Below are 11,375 nucleotides of genomic sequence, written 5' to 3' on the forward strand. Positions count from 1 at the left end.
GGGGGATGGAAATGAGTGATGGGGTCTGTAGGGGGGATGGAAATGAGTGATGTGGTCTGTAGGGGGGATGGAAATGGGTGATGGTGTCTGTAGGGGAGATGGAAATGGGTGATGGGGTCTGTAGGGGGGATGGAAATGGGTGATGGGGTCTGTAGGGGGGATGGAAATGAGTAATGGGGTCTGGAGGGGGGATGGAAATGGGTGATGGGGTCTGGAGGGGGGGGATGGTAGTGGGTGATGGGGTCTGGAGGGGGGATGGAAATGGGTGATGGGGTCTGGAGGGGGGGATAGAAGTGGGTGATGGGGTCTGGAGGGGGGATGGAAGTGGGTGATGGGGTCTGGAGGGGGATGGAAATGGGTTATGTGGTCTGGAGCGGTATGGAAATGGGTGATGGGGTCTGTAGGGGGACGGAAATTGGTGATGGGGTCTGTGGGGGGTGAAACTGGTTGGTGTGGTCTGGAGGGGTGTAACGGAAATGGGTGATGGGGTCTGCAGAGGGAGATATAAATGGCTGACGGGTCTGAGGGGGGAGATGGAAGTAGGTGATGGGATCTGTAGGGGAGATGGAAATGTGTGATGGTCTGTGGGGGGATGGAAATTGGTGATTGGGTCTGTAGGGGTGATGGAAATGGGTGATGGGGTCTGTACGGGGATGGAAATGGGTGATGGGGTCTGTAGGGGAGATGGAAATGGGTGATGGGGTCTGTAGGGGGGGATGGAAATGGGTGATGGGGTCTGTAGTGGGATTGAAATGGGTGATGCGGTCTGTAGGGGAGATGGAAATGGGTGATGGGGTCTGTAGGGGAGATGGAAATGGGTGATGGGGTCTGTAGGGGGATGGAAATGGGTGATGTGGTCTGTAGGGGGATGGAAATTGGTGATGGGGACTGTAGGGGAGATGGAAATGGGTGATGGGGTCTGTAGAGGGGGATGGAAATGGGTGATGGGGTCTGTAGGGGAGATGGAAATGGGTGATGGGGTCTGTAGGGGGGGATGGAAATGGGTGATGGGGTCTGTAGGTGGGGTTGGAAATGGGTGATGGGGTCTGTAGGGGAGATGGAAATGGGTGATGGGGTCTGTAGGGAGGATGGAAATGGGTGATGGGGTCTGGAGGGGGGTGATGGACGTGGGTGATGGGTTCTGGACGGGGGGGATGGAAGTGGGTGATGGGGTCTGGAGGGGGATGGAAGTGGGTGATGGGGTCTGGAAGGGGATTGAAATGGGTTATGTGGTCTGGAGCGGTATGGAAATGGGTGATGGGGTCTGTAGGGGGGATGGAAATGGGTGATCGGGTCTGTAGGGGGGATGCAAATGGGTGATGGGGTCTGGAGTGGGGGATGGAAATGGGTGATGGGGTCTGTAGGGTGGATGGAAATAGTTGATGGGGTCTGGAGTGGGGTTGGAAATGGGAGATGGGGTCTGTGGGGGGATGAAAATGGTTGATGTGGTCTGGAGGGGTGTAACGGAAATGGGTGATAGGGTCTGCAGAGGGAGATGGAAATGGCTGACGGTGTCTGAGGGGGGAGATGGAAGTAGGTGATGGGATCTGGAGCGGTATGGAAATGTGTGATGGTCTGTGGGGGGATGGAAATGTGTGATGGGGTCTTGAGGGGGATGGAAATGTGTGATGGAGTCTATGGGGGGATGGAAATTGGTGATGGGGACTGTAGGGGAGATGGAAATGGGTGATGGGGTCTGTAGGGGGGGATGGAAATGGGTGATGGGGTCTGTAGGGGAGATGGAAATGGGTGATGGGGTCTGTAGGGGGGATGGAAATGGGTGATGGGGTCTGTACGGGGGATGGAAATGAGTGATGGGGTCTGGAGCGGGGGATGGAAGTGAGTGATGGGGTCTGGAGGGGGGATGGAAATGGGTGATGGGGTCTGGAGGTGGGATGGAAGTGGGGAATGGGGTCTGGAGGGGGATGGAAGTGGGTGATGGGGTCTGGAGGGGGATTGAAATGGGTTATGTGGTCTGCAGCGGTATGGAAATGTGTGATGGTCTGTGGGGGGATGGAAATGGGTGATGGGGTCTGTAGGGGGGATGGAAATGTGTGATGGGGTCTGCAGGGGGGATGGAAATGGGTGATGGGGTCTGTAGGGGGGGATGGAAATGGGTGATGGGGTCTGTGGGGGAGATGGAAATGGGTGATGGGGTCTGCAGGGGGGGATGGAAATGGGTGATGGGGTCTGTAGGGGAGATGGGTGATGGGGTCTGTAGGGGGGGATGTAAATGGGTGATGGAGTCTGTGGGGGAGATGGAAATGGGTGATGGGGTCTGTAGGGGGGGAAGAAAATGGGTGATGGGGTCTGTAGGGGGGATGGAAATGGGTGATGGGGTCTGCAGGGGGGGATGGAAATGGGTGATGGAGTCTGTGGGGGAGATGGAAATGGGAGATGGGGTCTGTAGGGGGAGATGGAAATGGGTCTGTGGGGGGGATGGAAATGGGTGATGGGGTCTGGAGTGGGGTTGGAAATGGGTGATGGGGTCTGTAGGGGGAGATGGAAATGGGTGTTGTGTCAGTGGGGGGGATGGAAATAGGTGATGGGGTCTGGAGTGGGGTTGGAAATGGGTGATGGTGTCTGTGGGGGGTGAAACTGGTTGATGTGGTCTGGAGGGGTGTAACGGAAATGGGTGATGGGGTCTGCAGAGGGAGATATAAATGGCTGACAGGTCTGAGGGGGGAGATGGAAGTAGGTGATGGGATCTGTAGGGGAGATGGAAATGTGTGATGGTCTGTGGGGGGATGGAAATTGGTGATGGGGTCTGTAGGGGAGATGGAAATGGGTGATGGGGTCTGTACGGGGATGGAAATGGGTGATGGGGTCTGTAGGGGAGATGGAAATGGGTGATGGGGTCTGTAGGGGGGGATGGAAATGGGTGATGGGGTCTGTAGTGGGATGGAAATGGGTGATGCGGTCTGTAGGGGAGATGGAAATGGGTGATGGGGTCTGTAGGGGAGATGGAAATGGGTGATGGGGTCTGTAGGGGGATGGAAATGGGTGATGGGGTCTGTAGGGGGATGGAAATTGGTGATGGGGACTGTAGGGGAGATGGAAATGGGTGATGGGGTCTGTAGAGGGGGATGGAAATGGGTGATGGGGTCTGTAGGGGAGATGGAAATGGGTGATGGGGTCTGTAGGGGGGGATGGAAATGGGTGATGGGGTCTGTAGGTGGGGTTGGAAATGGGTGATGGGGTCTGTAGGGGAGATGGAAATGGGTGATGGGGTCTGTAGGGAGGATGGAAATGGGTGATGGGGTCTGGAGGGGGGTGATGGACGTGGGTGATGGGTTCTGGACGGGGGGGATGGAAGTGGGTGATGGGGTCTGGAGGGGGGGATGGAAGTGGGTGATGGGGTCTGGAGGGGGATGGAAGTGGGTGATGGGGTCTGGAAGGGGATTGAAATGGGTTATGTGGTCTGGAGCGGTATGGAAATGGGTGATGGGGTCTGTAGGGGGGATGGAAATGGGTGATCGGGTCTGTAGGGGGGATGCAAATGCGTGATGGGGTCTGGAGTGGGGGATGGAAATGGGTGATGGGGTCTGTAGGGTGGATGGAAATGGTTGATGGGGTCTGGAGTGGGGTTGGAAATGGGAGATGGGGTCTGTGGGGGGATGAAAATGGTTGATGTGGTCTGGAGGGGTGTAACGGAAATGGGTGATAGGGTCTGCAGAGGGAGATGGAAATGGCTGACGGTGTCTGAGGGGGGAGATGGAAGTAGGTGATGTGATCTGGAGCGGTATGGAAATGTGTGATGGTCTGTGGGGGGATGGAAATGTGTGATGGGGTCTTGAGGGGGATGGAAATGTGTGATGGAGTCTATGGGGGGATGGAAATTGGTGATGGGGACTGTAGGGGAGATGGAAATGGGTGATGGGGTCTGTAGGGGGGGATGGAAATGGGTGATGGGGTCTGTAGGGGAGATGGAAATGGGTGATGGGGTCTGTAGGGGGGATGGAAATGGGTGATGGGGTCTGTAAGGGGGATGGAAATGAGTGATGGGGTCTGGAGCGGGGGATGGAAGTGAGTGATGGGGTCTGGAGGGGGGATGGAAATGCGTGATGGGGTCTGGAGGTGGGATGGAAGTGGGGAATGGGGTCTGGAGGGGGATGGAAGTGGGTGATGGGGTCTGGAGGGGGATTGAAATGGGTTATGTGGTCTGCAGCGGTATGGAAATGTGTGATGGTCTGTGGGGGGATGGAAATGGGTGATGGGGTCTGTAGGGGGGATGGAAATGGGTGATGGGGTCTGCAGGGGGGATGGAAATGGGTGATGGGGTCTGTAGGGGGAGATGGAAATGGGTGATGGGGTCTGCAGGGGGGGATGGAAATGGGTGATGGGGTCTGTAGGGGAGATGGGTGATGGGGTCTGTAGGGGGGGATGTAAATGGGTGATGGAGTCTGTGGGGGAGATGGAAATGGGTGATGGGGTCTGTAGGGGGGGAAGAAAATGGGTGATGGGGTCTGTAGGGGGGATGGAAATGGGTGATGGGGTCTGCAGGGGGGGATGGAAATGGGTGATGGAGTCTGTGGGGGAGAGAGAAATGGGTGATGGGGTCTGTAGGGGGGGATGTAAATGGGTGATGGAGTCTGTGGGGGAGATGGAAATGGGTGATGGGGTCTGTAGGGGGGAAGAAAATGGGTGATGGGGTCTGTAGGGGGGATGGAAATGGGTGATGGGGTCTGTAGGGGGGGATGGAAATGGGTGATGGGGTCTGAAGGGGGAATGGAAATGGGTGATGGGGTCTGTAGGGGGAATGGAAATGGGTAATGGGGTCTGTAGGGGGAGATGGAAATGGGTGATGGGTCTGTGGGGGGGAGATGGAAATGGGTGATGGGGTCTGGAGGGGGGATGGAAGTGGGTGATGTGGTCTGCAGGGGGGGATGGAAATGGGTGATGGAGTCTGTAGGGGGTGATGGAAATGGGTGATGGGTCTGTGGGGGGGATGGAAATGGGTGATGGGGTCTGGAGTGGGGTTGGAAATGGGTGATGGGGTCTGTGGGGGGATGAAAATGGTTGATGTGGTCTGGAGGGGTGTAACGGAAATGGGTGATGGGGTCTGCAGAGGGAGATGGAAATGGCTGACGGGGTCAGAGGGGGGAGATGGAAGTAGGTGATGGGGTCTGGAACGGTATGGAAATGTGTGATGGTCTGTGGGGGGATGGAAATGTGTGATGGGGTCTTGAGGGGGATGGAAATGTGTGATGGAGTCTGTGGGGGAATGGAAATTGGTGATGGGGACTGCAGGGGAGATGGAAATGGGTAATGGGGTCTGTAGGGGAGATGGAAATGGGTGATGGGGTCCGTAGGGGAGATGGAAATGGGTGATGGGGTCTGTAGGGGGATGGAAATGGGTGATGGGGTCAGTAGGGGAGATGGAAATGGGTGATGGGGTCTGTAGGGGGATGGAAATGGGTGATGGGGTCTGGAGGGGGATGGAAATTGGTAATGGGGACTATAGGGGAGATGGAAATGGGTGATGGGGTCTGTAGGGGGGGATGGAAATGGGTGATGGGGTGTGTAGGGGAGATGGAAATGGGTGATGGGGTCTGCAGGGGGGGATGGAAATGGGTGATGGGGTATGTAGGGGGGGTTGGAAATGGGTGATGTGGTCTGCAGGGGGGGATGGAAATGGGTGATGGGGTCTGTAGGGGAGATGGAAATGGGTGATGGGGTCAGTAGGGGGGATGGAAATGGGTGATGGGGTCTGTAGGGGGGATGGAAATGAGTGATGGGGTCTGGAGGGGGGATGGAAATGAGTGATGGGGTCTGTAGGGGGGATGGAAATGAGTGATGTGGTCTGTAGGGGGGATGGAAATGGGTGATGGTGTCTGTAGGGGAGATGGAAATGGGTGATGGGGTCTGTAGGGGGGATGGAAATGGGTGATGGGCTCTGTAGGGGGGATGGAAATGAGTAATGGGGTCTGGAGGGGGGATGGAAATGGGTGATGGGGTCTGGAGGGGGGGATGGTAGTGGGTGATGGGGTCTGGAGGGGGGATGGAAATGGGTGATGGGGTCTGGAGGGGGGGATGGAAGTGGGTGATGGGGTCTGGAGGGGGGATGGAAGTGGGTGATGGGGTCTGGAGGGGGATGGAAATGGGTTATGTGGTCTGGAGCGGTATGGAAATGGGTGATGGGGTCTGTAGGGGGACGGAAATTGGTGATGGGGTCTGTGGGGGGTGAAACTGGTTGGTGTGGTCTGGAGGGGTGTAACGGAAATGGGTGATGGGTTCTGCAGAGGGAGATATAAATGGCTGACGGGTCTGAGGGGGGAGATGGAAGTAGGTGATGGGATCTGTAGGGGAGATGGAAATGTGTGATGGTCTGTGGGGGGATGGAAATTGGTGATGGGGTCTGTAGGGGTGATGGAAATGGGTGATGGGGTCTGTACGGGGATGGAAATGGGTGATGGGGTCTGTAGGGGAGATGGAAATGGGTGATGGGGTCTGTAGGGGGGGATGGAAATGGGTGATGGGGTCTGTAGTGGGATGGAAATGGGTGATGCGGTCTGTAGGGGAGATGGAAATGGGTGATGGGGTCTGTAGGGGAGATGGAAATGGGTGATGGGGTCTGTAGGGGGATGGAAATGGGTGATGGGGTCTGTAGGGGGATGGAAATTGGTGATGGGGACTGTAGGGGAGATGGAAATGGGTGATGGGGTCTGTAGAGGGGGATGGAAATGGGTGATGGGGTCTGTAGGGGAGATGGAAATGGGTGATGGGGTCTGTAGGGGGGGATGGAAATGGGTGATGGGGTCTGTAGGTGGGGTTGGAAATGGGTGATGGGGTCTGTAGGGGAGATGGAAATGGGTGATGGGGTCTGTAGGGAGGATGGAAATGGGTGATGGGGTCTGGAGGGGGGTGATGGACGTGGGTGATGGGTTCTGGACGGGGGGGATGGAAGTGGGTGATGGGGTCTGGAGGGGGATGGAAGTGGGTGATGGGGTCTGGAAGGGGATTGAAATGGGTTATGTGGTCCGGAGCGGTATGGAAATGGGTGATGGGGTCTGTAGGGGGGATGGAAATGGGTGATCGGGTCTGTAGGGGGGATGCAAATGGGTGATGGGGTCTGGAGTGGGGGATGGAAATGGGTGATGGGGTCTGTAGGGTGGATGGAAATAGTTGATGGGGTCTGGAGTGGGGTTGGAAATGGGAGATGGGGTCTGTGGGGGGATGAAAATGGTTGATGTGGTCTGGAGGGGTGTAACGGAAATGGGTGATAGGGTCTGCAGAGGGAGATGGAAATGGCTGACGGTGTCTGAGGGGGGAGATGGAAGTAGGTGATGGGATCTGGAGCGGTATGGAAATGTGTGATGGTCTGTGGGGGGATGGAAATGTGTGATGGGGTCTTGAGGGGGATGGAAATGTGTGATGGAGTCTATGGGGGGATGGAAATTGGTGATGGGGACTGTAGGGGAGATGGAAATGGGTGATGGGGTTTGTAGGGGGGGATGGAAATGGGTGATGGGGTCTGTAGGGGAGATGGAAATGGGTGATGGGGTCTGTAGGGGGGATGGAAATGGGTGATGGGGTCTGTAAGGGGGATGGAAATGAGTGATGGGGTCTGGAGCGGGGGATGGAAGTGAGTGATGGGGTCTGGAGGGGGGATGGAAATGGGTGATGGGGTCTGGAGGTGGGATGGAAGTGGGGAATGGGGTCTGGAGGGGGATGGAAGTGGGTGATGGGGTCTGGAGGGGGATTGAAATGGGTTATGTGGTCTGCAGCGGTATGGAAATGTGTGATGGTCTGTGGGGGGATGGAAATGGGTGATGGGGTCTGTAGGGGGGATGGAAATGTGTGATGGGGTCTGCAGGGGGGATGGAAATGGGTGATGGGGTCTGTAGGGGGGGATGGAAATGGGTGATGGGGTCTGTGGGGGAGATGGAAATGGGTGATGGGGTCTGCAGGGGGGGATGGAAATGGGTGATGGGGTCTGTAGGGGAGATGGGTGATGGGGTCTGTAGGGGGGGATGTAAATGGGTGATGGAGTCTGTGGGGGAGATGGAAATGGGTGATGGGGTCTGTAGGGGGGGAAGAAAATGGGTGATGGGGTCTGTAGGGGGGATGGAAATGGGTGATGGGGTCTGCAGGGGGGGATGGAAATGGGTGATGGAGTCTGTGGGGGAGATGGAAATGGGAGATGGGGTCTGTAGGGGGAGATGGAAATGGGTCTGTGGGGGGGATGGAAATGGGTGATGGGGTCTGGAGTGGGGTTGGAAATGGGTGATGGGGTCTGTAGGGGGAGATGGAAATGGGTGTTGTGTCAGTGGGGGGGATGGAAATAGGTGATGGGGTCTGGAGTGGGGTTGGAAATGGGTGATGGGGTCTGTGGGGGGTGAAACTGGTTGATGTGGTCTGGAGGGGTGTAACGGAAATGGGTGATGGGGTCTGCAGAGGGAGATATAAATGGCTGACAGGTCTGAGGGGGGAGATGGAAGTAGGTGATGGGATCTGTAGGGGAGATGGAAATGTGTGATGGTCTGTGGGGGGATGGAAATTGGTGATGGGGTCTGTAGGGGAGATGGAAATGGGTGATGGGGTCTGTACGGGGATGGAAATGGGTGATGGGGTCTGTAGGGGAGATGGAAATGGGTGATGGGGTCTGTAGGGGGGGATGGAAATGGGTGATGGGGTCTGTAGTGGGATGGAAATGGGTGATGCGGTCTGTAGGGGAGATGGAAATGGGTGATGGGGTCTGTAGGGGAGATGGAAATGGGTGATGGGGTCTGTAGGGGGATGGAAATGGGTGATGGGGTCTGTAGGGGGATGGAAATTGGTGATGGGGACTGTAGGGGAGATGGAAATGGGTGATGGGGTCTGTAGAGGGGGATGGAAATGGGTGATGGGGTCTGTAGGGGAGATGGAAATGGGTGATGGGGTCTGTAGGGGGGGATGGAAATGGGTGATGGGGTCTGTAGGTGGGGTTGGAAATGGGTGATGGGGTCTGTAGGGGAGATGGAAATGGGTGATGGGGTCTGTAGGGAGGATGGAAATGGGTGATGGGGTCTGGAGGGGGGGTGATGGACGTGGGTGATGGGTTATGGACGGGGGGGATGGAAGTGGGTGATGGGGTCTGGAGGGGGGGATGGAAGTGGGTGATGGGGTCTGGAGGGGGATGGAAGTGGGTGATGGGGTCTGGAAGGGGATTGAAATGGGTTATGTGGTCTGGAGCGGTATGGAAATGGGTGATGGGGTCTGTAGGGGGGATGGAAATGGGTGATCGGGTCTGTAGGGGGGATGCAAATGGGTGATGGGGTCTGGAGTGGGGGATGGAAATGGGTGATGGGGTCTGTAGGGTGGATGGAAATGGGTGATGGGGTCTGGAGTGGGGTTGGAAATGGGAGATGGGGTCTGTGGGGGGATGAAAATGGTTGATGTGGTCTGGAGGGGTGTAACGGAAATGGGTGATAGGGTCTGCAGAGGGAGATGGAAATGGCTGACGGTGTCTGAGGGGGGAGATGGAAGTAGGTGATGGGATCTGGAGCGGTATGGAAATGTGTGATGGTCTGTGGGGGGATGGAAATGTGTGATGGGGTCTTGAGGGGGATGGAAATGTGTGATGGAGTCTATGGGGGGATGGAAATTGGTGATGGGGACTGTAGTGGAGATGGAAATGGGTGATGGGGTCTGTAGGGGGGGATGGAAATGGGTGATGGGGTCTGTAGGGGAGATGGAAATGGGTGATGGGGTCTGTAGGGGGGATGGAAATGGGTGATGGGGTCTGTAAGGGGGATGGAAATGAGTGATGGGGTCTGGAGCGGGGGATGGAAGTGAGTGATGGGGTCTGGAGGGGGGATGGAAATGCGTGATGGGGTCTGGAGGTGGGATGGAAGTGGGGAATGGGGTCTGGAGGGGGATGGAAGTGGGTGATGGGGTCTGGAGGGGGATTGAAATGGGTTATGTGGTCTGCAGCGGTATGGAAATGTGTGATGGTCTGTGGGGGGATGGAAATGGGTGATGGGGTCTGTAGGGGGGATGGAAATGGGTGATGGGGTCTGCAGGGGGGATGGAAATGGGTGATGGGGTCTGTAGGGGGAGATGGAAATGGGTGATGGGGTCTGCAGGGGGGGATGGAAATGGGTGATGGGGTCTGTAGGGGAGATGGGTGATGGGGTCTGTAGGGGGGGATGTAAATGGGTGATGGAGTCTGTGGGGGAGATGGAAATGGGTGATGGGGTCTGTAGGGGGGGAAGAAAATGGGTGATGGGGTCTGTAGGGGGGATGGAAATGGGTGATGGGGTCTGCAGGGGGGGATGGAAATGGGTGATGGAGTCTGTGGGGGAGAGAGAAATGGGTGATGGGGTCTGTAGGGGGGGATGTAAATGGGTGATGGAGTCTGTGGGGGAGATGGAAATGGGTGATGGGGTCTGTAGGGGTTAAGAAAATGGGTGATGGGGTCTGTAGGGGGGATGGAAATGGGTGATGGGGTCTGTAGGGGGGGATGGAAATGGGTGATGGGGTCTGAAGGGGGAATGGAAATGGGTGATGGGGTCTGTAGGGCTAATGGAAATGGGTAATGGGGTCTGTAGGGGGAGATGGAAATGGGTGATGGGTCTGTGGGGGGGAGATGGAAATGGGTGATGGGGTCTGGAGGGGGGATGGAAGTGGGTGATGGGGTCTGCAGGGGGGGATGGAAATGGGTGATGGAGTCTGTAGGGGGAGATGGAAATGGGTGATGGGTCTGTGGGGGGGATGGAAATGGGTGATGGGGTCTGGAGTGGTGTTGGAAATGGGTGATGGGGTCTGTGGGGGGATGAAAATGGTTGATGTGGTCTGGAGGGGTGTAACGGAAATGGGTGATGGGGTCTGCAGAGGGAGATGGAAATGGCTGACGGGGTCAGAGGGGGGAGATGGAAGTAGGTGATGGGGTCTGGAACGGTATGGAAATGTGTGATGGTCTGTGGGGGGATGGAAATTGGTGATGGGGTCTGTAGGGGAGATGGAAATGGGTGATGGGGTCTGTACGGGGATGGAAATGGGTGATGGGGTCTGTAGGGGGGGATGTAAATGGGTGATGGAGTCTGTGGGGGAGATGGAAATGGGTGATGGGGTCTGTAGGGGGGGAAGAAAATGGGTGATGGGGTCTGTAGGGGGGATGGAAATGGGTGATGGGGTCTGCAGGGGGGGATGGAAATGGGTGATGGAGTCTGTGGGGGAGAGAGAAATGGGTGATGGGGTCTGTAGGGGGGGATGTAAATGGGTGATGGAGTCTGTGGGGGAGATGGAAATGGGTGATGGGGTCTGTAGGGGGGAAGAAAATGGGTGATGGGGTCTGTAGGGGGGATGGAAATGGGTGATGGGGTCTGTAGGGGGGGATGGAAATGGGTGATGGGGTCTGAAGGGGGAATGGAAATGGGTGATGGGGTCTGTAG

The sequence above is a fragment of the Hypanus sabinus genome, chromosome 7 (genome assembly GCF_030144855.1).
Source record: "Hypanus sabinus isolate sHypSab1 chromosome 7, sHypSab1.hap1, whole genome shotgun sequence".
In the NCBI taxonomy this organism is placed as follows: domain Eukaryota; kingdom Metazoa; phylum Chordata; class Chondrichthyes; order Myliobatiformes; family Dasyatidae; genus Hypanus; species Hypanus sabinus.